Genomic DNA, 17,105 nt, shown 5'->3' with positions numbered 1-17,105 from the left:
TACAAGATACAAATCCTAGAGCATTTACATACAGCCTGTAAGAATCACTACATCACCATACTGTGTTACATTTTAAATGCTAAAAACTCCTCTTTGGACCCCTTCTGCTGAGCTAGTAGGGTCTGCTCTGACCCTTGGACCTGTCTGCAAGCAGAGGGAATTGTTTCATTAAAAGGGGATTACCTTCAGTTGGGCCACACCATTGTTTTCCAGTTGTTCACTAACTGAGGTATCTCAAAATTTGCTTTCATTTCAATCTTGCTTATAGTTTCTATATTCTCGAAATCTTTTGCCAGACAATCATATTTATAAGGCTTTCCTGTTTCATCTTCCCCAACACACACTGAGTATGAAGGTCCCTCTGCCTGAGTCCATCTCTACAAGTCAGCGGCCATCTGGCTCCAGAAAAACCTCCCAAACACCAAGATTCAGCCCTGAAAAAGCCTCCCAGGAGTTCCCTGTCCCTGGTTCCTCCCCTCTGTTGTTCTGGGGTTCCCCCCTGTCCCAGCTGCTGGGGTCACGCTTGGATTGGGGGTCCCCCTTCTCCTCAGTGTCCACCCTGCCCAGGCTGCGGGCAGTCCCAGCAATCCCAAAAGCTCCCCCCGCTTAGCTCTCCCCATTTTGGGATGCCGGGGCTGTTTGGGCTCCCGGGCTCCCTTCTCCCCTCATTCTCTGCTCTGGGCTGCAGCGGCTCCAAGGAGTCCCCCCTGCCCCTCTCCAGGCTCTTGAGGCTCCTGCCAATGGCGGCGCTCCCCCCTCTCTGGGCTCCCCACTTTGGGCTCCTGGGGCACACAGGGCTCTGCTCCTCCAGGCTGCCTCTGCCGGCAGCCGCCACCGCCACCCCCCGATGTCCCCCCAAGGGGCCTTTTCCGCTCAGCCTTGGACTTCTTCATTCTCCAAACATCGCCCCAAAAACCCCAACCCAGGGACCCCCCGGGATATCTGGGCTGAGCTCCCCCTCCCCGCTCACCGGCGCGATGGGGGGGGCGATGATCCCACAGGTGGGGGCTGCGAATTCAGGCAGGGATCGACGGCCTGGCTCCCTCAGTTCAGCCTCGATCCGCCTTTGTCCCTCCTCTTCCTCTTCCCACCGCTCCTCCTCTTCCATCCCCCTCGTCCTCCTGCTCTGTCTTATCTCCACCTCCTTCTCTTCCATCCCTCCCCTTCCATCCCTTCTCATCCTCCCTAACCCCACCTCCTTTTCCTCCTTCCATCGCTGCTCTCTCTCTGCCTTCATCCCTCCTCTTCCATCCCTCCTCCCCCTGCTCCTCCCCCCTAGCCCCACCTCCTTTTCCCCCTTCATCCCTGCCCTTCCCTGCCTCCTCCTCCTCCCCCAGCAGCAGCCACACCCTCGGTGCCTGTTCCCGCAGCCCTCGCAGTCCGCGGCAGGAGTGGGGATGGAGCCAGGACAGGTCGGGATGGGCAGCGCGGGGCTCTCGGCTGCTCCCAGCCGCTGCGGGCGGGGGGAACCCGGCCCGGGCCAAAGGAGAGGCAAACTGGGGGCTGCACATCCAAACTGGGCCTTGCTGGGGACCCTGCCTGGCCACTGCCAGCCCTTGGGGCTCCTCCCGGCACATCCGCCAGGGGGGAACGCACACAGGGCTGGGGGATCCCAGCAGTGGCAGCACTGCCAGGGACTGGGCTGCACTGGGATTGTACTGGGAGTGACTGGGGCTGTACTGGGCTTGTACTGATATCATACTGGGATCATACTGCCATGCCAGGGTACACTGTGATTACACTAATGGAGAGTGGGATCATACTGGGATCATACTGGGATTGTACTGGGAGTGAGCAGGAGCCTGCAGGGGGCAATTGAGGCCGTATTGGGGGCAAATGGGTTATACTGGGAATGACTGGGACTATGCTGAGGGTGACTGGGAGCCACTGTAATCAACTGGGAACATGCTAGGACCAACTGAAAGGAACTGGGTGCATACTGGGGGTGATTGGAAACTGCTGGGCTTATACTGGGATGAACTGGGATCATGCTGTAGGTGACTGGGATCATACTGGCAGTGAATGCCACTACACTGAGGCTCACTCGGAGTGCTTGTGAGCAAATGGGATCATACTGGAAGGATCTGGGAAGATGGTGGAGGGAACTGGGGTACACTGGAAGATACTGGGAGTGACTGGAAGAAAAGTGAGGGTGAAAGAGAGGAACTGGAACCATGCAGTGTAATAAACCCCATAGATTTAGGAAAAGCACCATGGAGGATCTGAATAATAGGAATGCTGAGGCAGCAAAGAAGTTCCTGTCTCCATGGACATCCCCCCCATAGCCTATCTCTGTTACCCTATAAAGCAATGTCATTTTAACCCTAAACTATTGGTCATTTATGGATACCCGTAAACCTTTACTATTGGTCAAGTTTGGACCCTATCCAACCCTATAAAAGAAGCATGCTGTACCCCATTAGTCAGAAGAAGAGCTGTTGCTGGGACCCTTCATGGACCTCCCCGAATAAAGCCATCTCCGTGGAACAGCCTGCGCCTCTCTTTCTCCTCTCTCCCTGTCTGCTGCAGCCTCAAGCCAAGGGCAAACTTACCTAGCAAGCAGGGCTGAACTATAAGAGCTGAGAATCACTGAGCTTGCTAGGGGCTTGACCCGCAGCGTTGGCATGAGCGAGCTAGCTTCTGGCACTCGGTTCTTACTCGGGGACTGAGCTCCTGAGCCCTATTGCTCTGCCTTATGATAAGGCCAGATCAGAGGCTTTATTAAAGTTGCGGCCCAATGACTACGGACCCACCCAGAGGCGATATCCGTCCGCTGAGCAACGAACCCCCCCCCCGGGGTTTTCTGTGATTGCCTGTTTGGGAAGCAACTCCTCCTGTGAAGGGACTTTTCATTTTAGAAAAACCTATCCCCAGGAGGGTCAGTTCGACCCTCAAAACTTACATCTGAACGAGAGAAAGTTCCGAGGAGAACTGATGTCAGCAGACCCCTTCCACAGATCTTGGACCCCAAGAACTGTAAGTATAAATTAGCTAACATTGCACGCATAGGTTTGGGGCTCTAAAACTCTTTTTTAGGGTTTTTTTTCGTTTTTTTTCTGCTGGAAGGGCTAACCATTTACACAGGTACAATTTTTAGTACATTAAAACTAAGTAAAACCGAGACAGAGATATATTTGATTATTTTAGAAATCTTATCTGCTAACAATTTCTCTCTTTCTAAAGGCAAGCTCTCAAAAACTAACCCTAAAAATTTGTAACTTGGATTATTTCGTAATTTCCTGATACTGATAAGGAATCAGTCATTGAAAATTCGTTATGGGATAGGATTGGCAACACCATATATATCTCACAAACAAAACAGGATTATTCCTCGACTAACTATTTGTCGTTATTCCATATAATAACTAAAACCATTGAAAAATTTAACAGAGAAAAACTCTTGCAGTCACTTACAGACACTTCCTTTTCAAATGCTAATCACATTGATAACGACTCTCAGGGATGTAGCCTGCATTCCACATATCCCCCAGCTCCTAAAGTCCTTCTCCCTCCCGCTACCCCCACTGCAGAGCCTGCGCTGCCCACAACGGTTCCCCCCCCTCATCCTCCACCTCTGCGGGGTCTGCACTGCCCAACTCCCCGCTTCTGGATTTATCTAAGACCCCATATACCCCCCCCTCCCCCCGGCTCAGCCTCCTCCTCGTATCCGGCCCCGGGGACCCCGTTTCCTGCCTCTGCCTCCCCCTCTCCTGCTGCGGACCCCCCTCCCCCTGCGCCGGCTTCGTCCGTCCCCGCTGCGGGCCGTCCCACCCCTCCTGTCGTCCCCTCCACCCCTGCGTCGGCTCTGGCCCCTTCCGCTGTGCCCCCACCCCTCCGCTGGTGTACCCCAGTGCCTCTCCCGCCGCAATGCCCCCTGTCCCCGCTCCCTCTGCCGCCGTGCTCCCTGCCCCTCCCACCCCTGCAGTGACTTTGACTCCTCCCGTAGCCGCGCCCCCCACCCCTGCTCCCCCCCCTGCTTCCCCCGCTCCACCCGCCCCGGCTCCGACTGGCCCGGCCCTTCCCGACGGCTCCCCGAGCCTCACCCCCGCCGCTCCCGAGCCCGTGTCCATCCCCGCCCCCTCCCCCTGCCCCTGCCTGCCACAGCAGGGACACCTCACAAATGCACAGTCCCACCACACCACCCCGTAACCGCGGCACCCCGGACCGGTACCACTGCCAGCCCACCCCCACTCCCCCCATGCCCGCACCCCCACCCCGCCCAGCCCCCCTGCCCCCACCACGCGTCCCCCCAACCCCTCCTCCACCCTCCCTGCCACACACACAGTGCTACTCCCCACACCCGGTCCTGCGCATGCTGTGCTGCCATCCCAGCTCCAATGGCGCCACCCCCTGGCCAGGTCATGCCATGCGCCCCCCCACAGCCAACGAAACATTGGAAAAATGCTGCTTCTAAATGGAAAAAGCATAGGTCACGAATTGCAACCCCCCCCTCAGTCCTCCTCAGAGGACCAGAGCTCCCTCAATGAATCTGATTCTGACACGATCCACACGGATCCATGGGCTCTTATTAAGATAGAAGCGACCAAGGCCGGGGACTGGGAGCTGGCACAGAAAATTAATGCTTTCCCGGTAGAATATAAGCAAGGGCGAAACGATGGCAAGTCTACTATAAAGACATGGACGGCTAACTCGAATAAGGAACTAGTGCAATTAAGAAACATAGCCAAAGAACATGGGTGAAGCTCACATATTTTTAGAAATTTCCTAGAAGCCATGTTCTCAGCATGTCTTACTTCCCCACGATATAAAAAATATTTCACACTGCCTCCTGTCCGCAGCAGAATATATGTTATAGGACAGGCATTGGAAAAAACAATTAAAAACATTATCAGACTCATATTCTGCAGATGCTAATAAGACAAATTTTATGGTAGACCAACTAGCTGGTGAAGGTGACTTACAGAAACCAGCAGACCAATTGGAAACCCTGAATAAAGAGGCACTGCACGACGTCGCTCTCGCAGCAAAAACCTCTTTACTTCTCGTGTATGATGAGTCAATGCCAACAATGCATTTTTCTACTATTAAACAAGGGATAGATGAAAGTTTTATCCAATTTGTGGACAGACTTAGAGATGCTCTGGAGAAACAGAGAGCACAGAGGCAAGTAAGGAACTCTTATGTAAGCTTGCCTTGAGTAACTCAAATGAAAAATGCAAAGCCATTTTGAGGTCTCTACCCATGGATACAGACCCCACCATAGAGCAAATGCTGGAATGCTGTACACGTCACATGTCCACTGAAAATACAGTGGCCCAAGCAGTTGCTAAGGGTATTGCTGAAGGGGTTTCTGGTGCATATGCAGTAATAGCTTCTAAAGACCAAGCTAAATGCTATCACTGTGGGGATCTTGGACGTTACATAAAGGACTGTCCAGACAGGTCACCACCCCGATACCACCGTAACAAATATCAAAGACCTCAGAATCAGCAGCATTATCAGCAGCATCCGTTAAACTCCTTGCGCTGCCCAGTGGAGCCCCGGGCTGGGACAACAAATCCAAGGCCACCCAGACCCAACCCCACACCAACCCAGGACGTTCCGGACCTCAAGAAGAGGATCCAACCCATGGGGCAACCCAGATGGGAACCCGCCGGCAATTGGTAACTGCTTTGTCCATCGACTTTAATAATGAGAATGTTCACCGTGTTCCCACAGGCAAATATGGGCCAAAAGGTGGTCCTTCACAGATTTTAATTATAGGTGACTCTCTTAATAGCCCAAAGGAGATCTTCGTTGTTCCAGAAGTGCTGACAGTGCTGACAAGAGATTCTCGTCCAGGTATACTGCATAGACTCACCATTTTTTCTTTCAAAGAGAACTCCAATAGCACAAGCCTTTTTACTCCCAAAGAATCACAGGGAACAGATTCCTCTCAACCCTACAGCTATGTGGGCACAAGTCGTGGGACCATCCAAGCCTACCATCGAGTGAGGCCTCACCTGCAAAGGCGAGAAGACCCACCTGCCAGGGATGCTGGACACCGGTGCTGATGTGACCATCATCGCCCGCTCAGAATGGCCAGCACACTGGGATCTACAACCTGTTGCAGGCATGATTTCAGGGATTGGCGGAGCTACAGTATCCATGAGAAGCAAGAACAACATTCTCGTTGAAAGGCCTGAAGGCAAGCTGGCAACCATTCGTCCATTTGTGGTAAGGGCCCCCATCACCCTTTGGGGCAGGGACGTTCTATCCCAGTGGGGAGCTTCCCTACCTATTCCCACTCAGGATTTCTAATTGGGGCCACTGAGCTAAGCACCCTGCCAGAAACACCTCGTCTCACCTGGAAACGCCACAAGCCAATCTGGATTAAACAGTGGCCCCTCTCCAAAGCCAAGCTGTGCGCCCTTAACACCCTCGTGGAAGAACAGCTCGCAAAAAGCCACATAGTAGAGTCCAACAGCCCTTGGAACTCTCCAGTCTTCGTTCTACCAAAGCCTGGGACAAACAGGTGGAGGCTCCTCAATAACCTTCGCAGAATCAACGAGGTCATCGAGGACATGGGCCCTCTCCAGCCTGGCCTGCCCTCCCCATCAATGCTGCCTAGAGACTGGACACTTGCTATCATAGACATTAAGGACTGTTTCTTCAGCATTCCTCTACACCTTGAGGATGCTCCATGGTTTGCTTTTTCCGTTCCCTCTCTTAACAAGGAGGCCCCGCTCAAAAGATATCATTGGCGTTATCTTCCTCAAGGCCTGAAAAATAGCCCCACTATTTGCCAGTGGTACGTGGCTCACATTCTGTCTCCCATTCGGAAATCATTCCCCGATGCTATCATCCATCACTATATGGATGACATCCTGGTGTGTGCTTCAGACAAAGCTTACTTGGACAAAACAGTTAAAAAGACTATTGAAATCATAGAAAAGGCAGGAATGGAGATTCGTGAGGACAAAATCCAGTACACCACGCCATGGACTTACCTTGGAGTCCAGATCCGGGAAAGGACCATCATACCTCAGCAGATCACCATAAATGACGACCCAAAACCCTGAGGGACTTACACAGCCTGTGCGGATCCATCAACTGGGTAGGCCCACTGCTAGGAATTACAACAGAGGACCTCGCTCCCTTGTTCAACCTTCTTCATGGACCTAAGGACCTGGACTCTCCCTGCACTCTCACAGAAGAAGCCAGAGGTGCCATCACCAAAGTCCAGGAAGCCCTGTCTTCACACAAAGCCCATCGCTTCGAGCCCAGCCTGCCTTTCCAGTTCATCATCCTGGGAAAAGCACCTCAATTCCACGGACTGCTTTTCCAAAGGGACCCCCAGCTTCGAGACCCTTTGTTGATACTGGAATGGGTTTTTACAAGTAGCCAGCCTACAAAGACACCACCTACCAGGAGGTCATAGCACATTTAAGAAAAAAGGCAAGGACTCGCCTTCGCTCTCTTTCAGGTTATGAGTTCGAATGCATATACTTAACAATAACCCTTACAGACTTTGAGGATTTGATCCAGACCAATGAAAGCCTCCAGTTTGCCCTGGATAGCTACACGGGCCAAACTTCAGCTGAGATCCCACAACACAAACTTTTTAACCATAATGTACCCTTCCATTTGATTCCAAAATGAATCCAAAGTAGAAAAACTCTCAAGGCTCTAACCCTCTTTACAGATGGCTCAGGGTCTTCCCACAAGTCAGTGATTACATGGAAAGACCCCCAAACACAAAATTGGGAATCTGACATACAAATAGTGGAGGGATCTCCACAGATTGCAGAATTAGCAGCTGTTGTCAGAGCCTTTGAAAAGTTTAAAAACGAGCCTTTCAATCTGGTTACAGACTCAGCTTATGTTGTTGGGATAGCGATGAGAGCAGAACATGCTCTTCTCCAAGAGGTCTCTAATCCAAAGTTGTACCAACTGCTCTCTAAATTAACACACCTAATCTCACACAGAAAGCAACCTTACCATATAACGCATGTGAGGTCACACACAGACCTCCCAGGTTTTGTTGCAGAAGGCAACAGGAAAGCGGATGCATTAGCAATGGCAGCAGAAACTGCTAATGTTCCTAACATCTTTGCCCAGGCAAAGTTGTTACATGCGTTTTTCCATCAAAATATACCTGCCCTTATGAGAATGGTTAAGCTCTCAAAGGATCAGGCAAAGGCTATTGTTGCTACATGTCCGAACTGTCAGAACTATCAGATACCATCCATGGGGACAGGAGTCAACCCCCGAGGTCTGAGTAGCTGCCAGCTGTGGCAGACAGATGTAACTCACTTCGCACCTTTTGGAAGATCAAAATACGTGCATGTATCGGTTGACACGTTTTCGGGAGCAGTATTTGCATCATCACATGCAGGAGAAAACACACTGCACACAATAAAATACTTTCTCCTCGCTTTTGCCGCCCTGGGTGTACCAAAAGAGATTAAAACAGATAATGGACCAGCCTACACTTCCTGCAAGTTAAAGGAGTTTTTCAATGAATGGGGAATAGCACACAAGACTGGCATACCTGTAAACCCCACAGGACAATCCATCGTGGAAAGGACACATCAAACCCTCAAAAGAGTCCTCGATCAACAGAACAGAGACACGAGAATCACATCTCCAGTGCAAAGACTTTGCAAGGCTCTCTACGTCATCAACTTCCTGAACTGTACAGCATCAGAGCCTGACCCATCAATACTTCGCCACTTTGCAAATACCACCCAAGCAAAGCTCACTGAGAAAACACCGGTGCTCATGAAGGACCCTGAAACACACCAAATTTCTGGGCCTCACCAGCTGATCACCTGGGGTAGAGGATATGCGTGCGTGCTACTACCAGCCGGTCCGAGGTGGTTCCCAGGAAAAAACATAAAGCCATATTTAGGCACTGTGAACACTACTCCTGCAAACGGGGGCAAGAACGCTCCTGAGGCAAACACAAGACCACCTCAAAACCAAACCAGCTCTGCCTGGAGACGAAGACGTCGCCGAATACCCACAAGCACAAGAACAGACCGCCCCATTACAAGACAGCAGACAAAACTGAAAGCTAAACATCAGTCTGCTGCATCAGGCCATAGATAGCCTTAACACAAAAGTGTTCTCTGAATTATGTGTTGTTACACTGGTTTTCTGTATTAAAAAAACCCTGTTATTCCCTCTCCCTAACCTTTTAAAACCCCTTAACCTTCTACCCACTCCTCCTCCCTTAGTGTAGCTTAGAAATTAAAAGAAAAAGGGGGGGAGGAGGGGAACACAGAAAAGAACAAGGTAGAAAACCCTCTCATCATAAAGATAACAAATTCTGCTTAGATTCCCTATCAGAAGCCCTATTCCTGCCCAAAGATGAAAAATATCTCCGTTGCTGCTGTCCTCACTGCTGCCTGGATGTTCTTCACCGTACCGCGTGCCTTCGGCTGGATTAGCCCACAGCCCAGCCATAATGTTTGGGTAACCTTAGCAAAAACATTAAAACAGGACAACATGTGCTTGTCCATGGGAAGCATTGATAATCCACTTTCCACCTGTCTAGTAGGAATTCCCTTTGTAGCAGATGACTGGCCTGTCTATAACTCAGAGATCCTCCGCACCACAGGTAAGAGACCCAATGTGGCTGATACCTGGAACGAGTGGACAAAAATTCTGCCCGATGCTAAAGAGGAACCCCAAGATTTGGATCTGTTGGGGTCCTCCAAGGCCACATACTGTGTCAAATTTTACTTTAGACATCCAAAAAACAATTGGCCAGAAACTGACCAGAACAAAAACACATATCGAAAAGAGATATCAGCAATTAACAAAGCCTATAACTCTCATGACTGGTGCAATTACACAGCTCGTGTGATTTCCGTGTCCTCTCTCCATCCCAAAGTATTACCCAAGGGAATGTTTCTCATCTGTGGTAACAGAGTATGGGCTGGGATCCCCTCCCAACCCCAGGGAGGTCCCTGTACCCTTGGAAAACTTTCTACCCTCACTCCAAACATCACCCTGTTACATAATTGGAAAAAAGAAAGCGAATCAAATGACAAAAAAGGTCCTACACTGAATTTGATGGAAATTGTGATCCTAAATTATACGATCGGAATAAACCAAAAAAGATTGCTGTCTCCCTGTTCCTACCCTGGGTAGCTGCAGCTAAAGCCCTCGGTGAAATCAATCACCTTGGGTGCTGGCTCAGTAAACAAGCTAATGCTACATCTGCAGCCTTGAGTGATCTCTTCAAGGAAGAAGAAACCACAAGACAGGCTTCGCTCCAAAATTGAGCAGCAATCGACTTCCTGCTGCTTGCCCATGGACACGACTGTGAAGACTTCGAAGGGATGTGCTGCTTCAACCTCTCTTCACGCTCGGAATCCATCCATGCGAACATCCAGAAACTGAAAGATCTCGTGAAGGACTTGAAAGTAGAAAGAATCCCAGACTGGGTCAATGAACTTTTCAGGCAATGGGGATTAACAGGATGGGCTGCATCCTTGGTTAAGGGAATGTTGTTGATACTTCTTGTAGTTGTTATTGTGTTAGCTATGCTCTCGTGCCTTGTTCACTGTTTCAAAAGAACTATAGCAAACGCCTTTTTTGTAAAAACAGAAAGTGGAGTTGTAGTAAACCCCATAGGTTTTTGGGGGTTTTCAGATCCTCCATGGGAAAAGCACCATGGAGGACCTGAATAATAGGAATGCTGAGGCAGCAAAGAAGTTCCTGTCTCCATGGACATCCCCCCCATAGCCTATCTCTGTTACCCTATAAAGCAATGTCATTTTAACCCTAAACTATTGGTCATTTATGGATACCCGTAAACCTTTACTATTGGTCAAGTTTGGACCCTATCCAACCCTATAAAAGAAGCATGCTATACCCCATTAGTCAGAAGAAGAGCTGTCGCTGGGACCCTTCATGGACCTCCCTGAATAAAGCCATCTCCGTGGAACAGCCTGCGCCTCTCTTTCTCCTCTCTCCCTGTCTGCTGCAGCCTCAAGCCAAGGGCAAACTTACCTAGCAAGCAGGGCTGAAATCCTAAGAGCTTGCCTTCACTATAAGAGCTGAGAATCACTGAGCTTGCTACGGGTTTGACCCGCGGCGTTGGCATGAGCGAGCTAGCTTCTGGCACCCAGTTCCCACTCGGGGACTGAGCTCCTGAGCCCTATTGCTCTGCCTTATGATAAGGCCAGATCAGAGGCTTCATTAATGCAGAGAAAACTGGTTTATTCTGGCAGAGACTGGGAGCACATTGGGCTCATATCTGGATCATACTGGGAGTGACTGGACTAATACTGGGAGTGACTGAGAGTCACAGTGATCACACCCTGCACAGCATCCCCCATACTGGGCCTGACTGGGAGCCACTGGGAGCAAATGGCATCATACTGGGACTCACTGAGTTGATTGAGGAAACAACTGGAATCATGTTGGCGGCAGCTGGGACCATGCTGGGAGAGACTGGAAGTAAGTGGGATTATACTTGTGAAAAATGCATATTTTGCGATTGGGTTTTTGCAAATATGAAAATGAATATTATATGTCTTGTGTTAGAAACTAATGCTGTATTAATTCTCTTAAGTAGTGGGTTAAATATAGTTTTAGGTTATTACAAAATGTTAAAATAGAAACTATGCTTGGTAAGAGATGTTTTTAAAGACGTTTTTAAAATTAAAATATATTATTTTATTATTTTATTATTATTATTATTAATTTATCTCTTACCAGAAAAAACAAACTTCTTCCCGCCTCGAAGGCGCTGTTGGGATTCAGAGGAAGAAGGTGGCACTGACCAGAATCCCATGTTTGAATGGAATTTATGCATCATGTATGAAGTGTATGAATATGCAACAGGCTATTGTTTTTAAGGGTTAATCCTTTGTTAACAGGTGTCCTTTTCAGGGCTCATGCTGCCCAGAAAAGGTACCCGGATGTCCGTAATCCTTGTATTTGTTGTCTCATATTGTCCTAATTCAAATAGTCCAAATTTTTATTACTCTAATTGTATTACTATTTTTATAACCATTTTATTACTATTAAACCTTAAAAATTTTAAAAACAAGTGATTGGCGTTTTTCACAATTATGGTAGCAGAGGATGGTTACCAACACCTCACTGCCGGTGCTTTAGGAGAGTCAGAGTGGGGAAGGTGCCCCCTGCCCTCTTCGGCAGCCTCGCTCTGTTTGCCCTGGGGTGACCGACAGACGCAGGTTATGGTGGACAAAAGGAGACAATAAAACAAAGACAAGGGAAAAAGGCTCCCTACAACCATGGCAATTGCCCCCCTAAGAGTAGTAATGTACACGAAGAACATGGGAAGGAAAAGGGATTGGTAAGTATTTCTCAGGGGGGATGAATGTGAGTGAATGAGAGGCGGGCTGGTTGTGCCAGACCTGCCAAGTGAGTGCTGGAGTCTCCCATGCTGCGTTTCTGACTTTCCGCGGTAAGTGGCCAGTAAAGAGACAAAGTGAATGTTAAAAGGAGTGAGAGAATCCCCCGGGGTAACTGGGACTGGGTCTCAGAGAGGGGCTGGACCCCTCGGAGGAAGGGAGCAGAGGAGTTTCCTAGCCCAATCCACTGGGAAATGGGACAAAAGGGGCTCCTAAAAACCTGCTGGGTTGAGGGATTAATATTACACGAGCATTCAGGGTAAAGCAAAATTCTGCTGGATTGAGGATATGCTCAAGAGCACCTGGGGTTGGAAAACACAGCTGGGTTGAGGGATATCGAAGAGCACCGGGACTGGCCAGAAACACCTAAACTTGTAATAGATTATGTGAATGTAAAAGGTACCTTATTGTTGTCTTGTTTGTGTGTGAGAGTGAGTCACACACAAAATCAGCCTCAGCTTCCCTGGCGGGTGGGAAGGGGGGGCTGTGGAAAGAGGTGTGTGTGACCCACAAATAAGCCATTGTCCCTTGGGTGGGTGGGGGCTGTGACAGAGCATGTGTGTGACTGCAAACGGGCCATTGTCCCCCCGGGCCTGTGAGGGGGGCGTAGCTGAAGAGTGTGAGTGACACAAATCAGCCTCACAGGTGAACGGGCACCGGAGGCAGCAGAGTCAGGGCCCTCCCAGGAGGCCGGGAGATACTGAGACCCAGAGGCCAACGCCAAGGGGAGGGGGCCACAGGGACCCGCGATTCTCTGTCAACAGGGATCCACTTTGTGTCCTCAGCGTGTGAAAGAATGTGTGGAAGTGAATGAGAAATAGAAGCGAGGGAATGTAGACAAATGAAAGTATATGTAATGTAGATTGTGTATTTTAAGCTTCACTATATCTCCTTGGAGGGAGGTGGATCGCACTGAAAGTAGTGTGAGAAAAAAGTTTTTTATTTTTTAGTGTGTAGTTGAAAGAAAAGTGGTATTTAGGTTGTTAGTGAAAGTGAAAAACAGAGGCAGAAGATGAATAGATAAGATCTTGAAAAATGAGATTGAAAAACCAGTAAATGGGATTATAGGGAAAAAAAAGAAAAAAAAAAGGGAATACAAGCATACTAGCAGAGATACCCCAAAATAGGCCTTTGGCACTTATGTTAGCTAACAGAGATACAACTCCTTGCAAAAGGAGAAAGTACAGGGTATGTAGTAGTTGATGGGAAAAACATGCAAACTGTGGAAAAAGGGAAATTAACATTAAACTAGTAAGCTCAAACTTGTGAATTATATACTTTAAAAAGAGCACTAGAATATTTAACACAAAATAAAAGAACCATATATACTGATTGAAGGTATGCCTTTAGAGTAGTACATACCTTTAAAAATTTGGAAAGGAAAAAGATTACTTAATTCAAGAGGAAAAGGTTTAGTACATGAGGAACTTATTTCAGAGGTTTTAGAGGCATTAAAATTACCTAAAAGACATAGCTATAGTACATATTAAGGAACCCCAAAAGGGAAAGACCCCAGAAATAAGAGGAAATAATTTGGCAGATGACAAAGCCAAGGATGCAGCAGAAAGTGGAGCTGAGTGAGTTATGTTAATATTAACTCCAAACGAGGAAAAACTGGAAATTCCAATGTTTAGGGAAGCCAAGAAAAAGAATTAAACAAGACAGGAAGTGAACAAGATAAATCAGGGAAATGGAAACTTCTTGATGGAAGACAATTACTTAATAAAATGTGCTTACTCGGAAAATGTTAGAAGACATGCATCAGAAAACCCAATGGGGTACTCAAGCTTTGTGTGATCATTTTTTAAGGAACTATGGGTGCACTGGGATTTTTGGAGTAGCAAAGTAAGTTACTGAAAGATGCTTAATTTGCCAAAGGATAAATAAAAAGGTGATGAGAAAAACAACATTAGGAGGTCGTGAGTTAGCTCGTCGACCATTTCAAAGCATCCAAGCAGAAGTTTAGATTTGTTAGGTTCTGGATTTATTTGTAAAAAAACCCGTTTAATCTAGAAGAAAGAGAATATGCCATAGGTTAGACAGGAGATTTTAGGAGAATAAAAATCTTTAAAGTATGAGAAACCCCCGAGACAAAACAGGAAGAGAAAAAGGGGAAATGAAAGGGAGGGGAACAAGAGGAAAAGTCAGAAAGAGAGTGGGATCCTCTGCAGCTCTTGCCCCCTCCGTTCGCGGCCGGGGCGCCTGTCCCGGGTCCCGGCTCGCTGCCCGCCTCAGCTCCGCCTGCCCCGGTTTCCATCCCAGGTGCGGGCTCACTGCCCAGGGCAGCTCCACCTGCCCCGGCGCTGGCGGTGAATTTGTGTGCCCTGCTCCCACTGCCCGGCCCGCGGCCGCTCTGCCGGCCATGCTGGGGAAGATGGGGGTTGCTCTGTCCTGCCGCGTGGGCCGAGGTCACCGCGCCGACCGCACCGAGGGCGGGTCCCAGCCATCCCATCCCCGGCTGCCCTGCCCGTGCCAGCTGCGCTGGGCACCGCCGCCGCTGCTGCCGGGGTCTCCCACCTGCCTTTTCTCTGCCGGGAGCTGCCGGATCAGCCGCCATAAGCCATGTGGGGGCTGCCCACGCTCCGGCTCGGTCTCCATGGGAAGATCCCCCTCTGGCGATTCCGGTAGCAGACCCTGCCCACACTCCCACCGAGCCTCGGCGGGATATCCTCCCCTGACCCCGGCCTGCTCCGAGTTACATCCCCTTGGTAACCACAGCTCCACCTGTTCAGGAAAACTCTCTCTCTACAGGAAGCACCTTATCTAAACACTAGGAGCTCAGTTAAAAGGCAGCCCTCTCCAAATTCTTTCTCAAAACACGGGAGAAAGGCTATAGAAGGTAAAAAAGTGAAAGAGTTAGATGAAGGGATTGCTCTATTTCCGTTAAGAGAGGTTCCCATGGCAGGGATGCGCGGCCCTGCCCCGCGGGAGCCACCAGCGCCCCTGCCGGCCGTGCCCGGAACTGCACCCAAGGGGAAAGCGCCGCAGCCGAAAGGCCGGGACTGGGTCCGGGCTCTGTTTGTTGTCACTGCCGGAGCTGTGGTTGTTTGTTTGCTTTATTTACACACTAGTAAAGAACTGGTATTCCTATTCCCATAGCTTTGCCTGAGAGACCCTTGATTTCATTATTGTAAAACTTAAGAGGGAGGGGGTTTGCATTCTCCATTCCAAGAGAGGCTTTTTCTGCCTTCCCAAGCAGACACCTGTCTTGTAAAGCAAGACAAACACCCACAGGCACTGAGGGGGGCTGCAGGAGGGGCAGAAGAAGGCCCTGCAGCACTTGGGCACAAAGGCCCAGCAGGTGAATGCAAGAAGGGAGCAGCAAAAGGCCAAGCTGAAGGCAAAGGCCAGGGCAGAGTTCCTACAGCCCCTGAGGGATCAACCCCAGGGCCCAAGGGGGCCCCAGCACCCAGGGCACGGGCTCGGCCACAAGCACCCGGCAGAGGCATTGCCCTCCTCGGCAGGGGACAGCCCACCCAAACAGCCCCTGGCAAGGAATCAGGGCTCCAGCTGCAGGGCACAAGGACACTGCAAGCACAGACAGCAGCACCCTCAGGACCAGCAAGTCCACCCCTTGATGGACATGGATTGGCAGGGCTGTCACAGCTCCCATCACACCAGGGACCCTCCACACTGGAGCCCTTGAGAACATTCAGGTGGGTCTGCATTGAGAGGAGGCATTTTCAGATAGACACAGGGGCCTCTCAATCCACTCTGAATCTTAAACCTAAGGGAGGGAAAAAAGGCCAAAAATGTCTTTGATTATTCATGGCATAAGTGGGAAAGATGTATGGTTTTATTCAACCACTATTAGTAGATCTGGGAGATGGATTTGAAATGCATGAAGTTTTATTTGCTCCTAACTGTTATCATGATTTACTGGGAAGGGATTTGATCGCTAAATTTGGAACGCAAATTAATATTATAAAAGGTGATACAGAGGCCAGTTCTGTTGTACCTCTGTGTCAAATGTCTGGCCAGGCCTATGCTGAAGTGAACCCTGAAGTGTGGGCAGCCCCAGGGAAATAGGGAGGATCAGATCTGGAGCCTCTCCAAAGTACTCTGAAGCAACCAGGACAAGTGGTGTCTAAAAGCAACAGCCTGTTCCAGGGGAGGGAAGGAAGGGGAATCAGACAAAGCGCAGGTCACCGCCCCATGCTCAGCTCAACCCAAGGAGCTGTGGGTGCTTGTAAGAGCCTGGCACTGAAATGCCCTCAACAGGAAGGCTTCAATATCTTCTGCTGACACCATGGCACCTAACAGGGGGGCAAAAGCAATTCTGACTGCTTCAGCAAGCACTGGAGCAGAGATCAAGGTATATTCTCCCCCAGGAAGCTGGGCTGGCACAGAGCCTGCCCTGGGACTTTGCTGTTGCCAACACCCAGCCAGGACATCGGCTCCTGCCTAAGGAGTGCAAAGCAGCACCACTGGTGGCCAAGGGGCCCATGCCAAGTGTCCCTGAGGCCAGAAACAGCCGCCAGCACAGCTGAACACGGGGGGACCCCTCAGCCTGGCCTCAGGGGCTCTGAAGCCCCGGAGATTTGCACTTCCCGCCTGCAGCAGGACCATGGGAGCCCCCACTGAGCCTGCCCTGAAGGCAACGCAGCAGCAGCCAGGGCTCCACAGCGGGCCAAGCCCCTGGGCCTGCCCACAGATCCTCTGCTCAAACCCTCGGAAATCCTGGCCACCCTCCTCTGGCATCTCCAGCCACTGCGGCCAAGCCTCGCTGCCACTGCTGCAGCTTCAGCGCTGGCTGGGCCTGCACTG

General features: G+C 50.0%; 2 protein-coding genes and 1 pseudogene across 3 annotated transcripts in view; 1 reads left to right on the top strand and 2 right to left on the bottom strand.

The window, feature by feature from the left end:
• The window catches only part of LOC143695956 (uncharacterized), a 758,734-nt pseudogene that overhangs the window by 2,372 nt on the left and 739,257 nt on the right, over nucleotides 1-17,105 (bottom strand). The window lies entirely within an intron of this gene.
• Nucleotides 1-17,105, top strand: part of LOC129131986 (uncharacterized) — a 150,508-nt gene that overhangs the window by 38,577 nt on the left and 94,826 nt on the right. The window lies entirely within an intron of this gene.
• Nucleotides 1-17,105, bottom strand: part of LOC143695937 (uncharacterized) — a 297,449-nt gene that overhangs the window by 277,752 nt on the left and 2,592 nt on the right. The gene's annotated exons all lie outside the window — the stretch shown is intronic.

This window comes from Agelaius phoeniceus, chromosome 27 (genome assembly GCF_051311805.1).
Source record: "Agelaius phoeniceus isolate bAgePho1 chromosome 27, bAgePho1.hap1, whole genome shotgun sequence".
NCBI lineage: Eukaryota > Metazoa > Chordata > Aves > Passeriformes > Icteridae > Agelaius > Agelaius phoeniceus.
The sequence above is the reverse complement of the archived record's forward strand: the minus strand, read 5'-3'. Positions and strand labels throughout refer to the sequence as shown.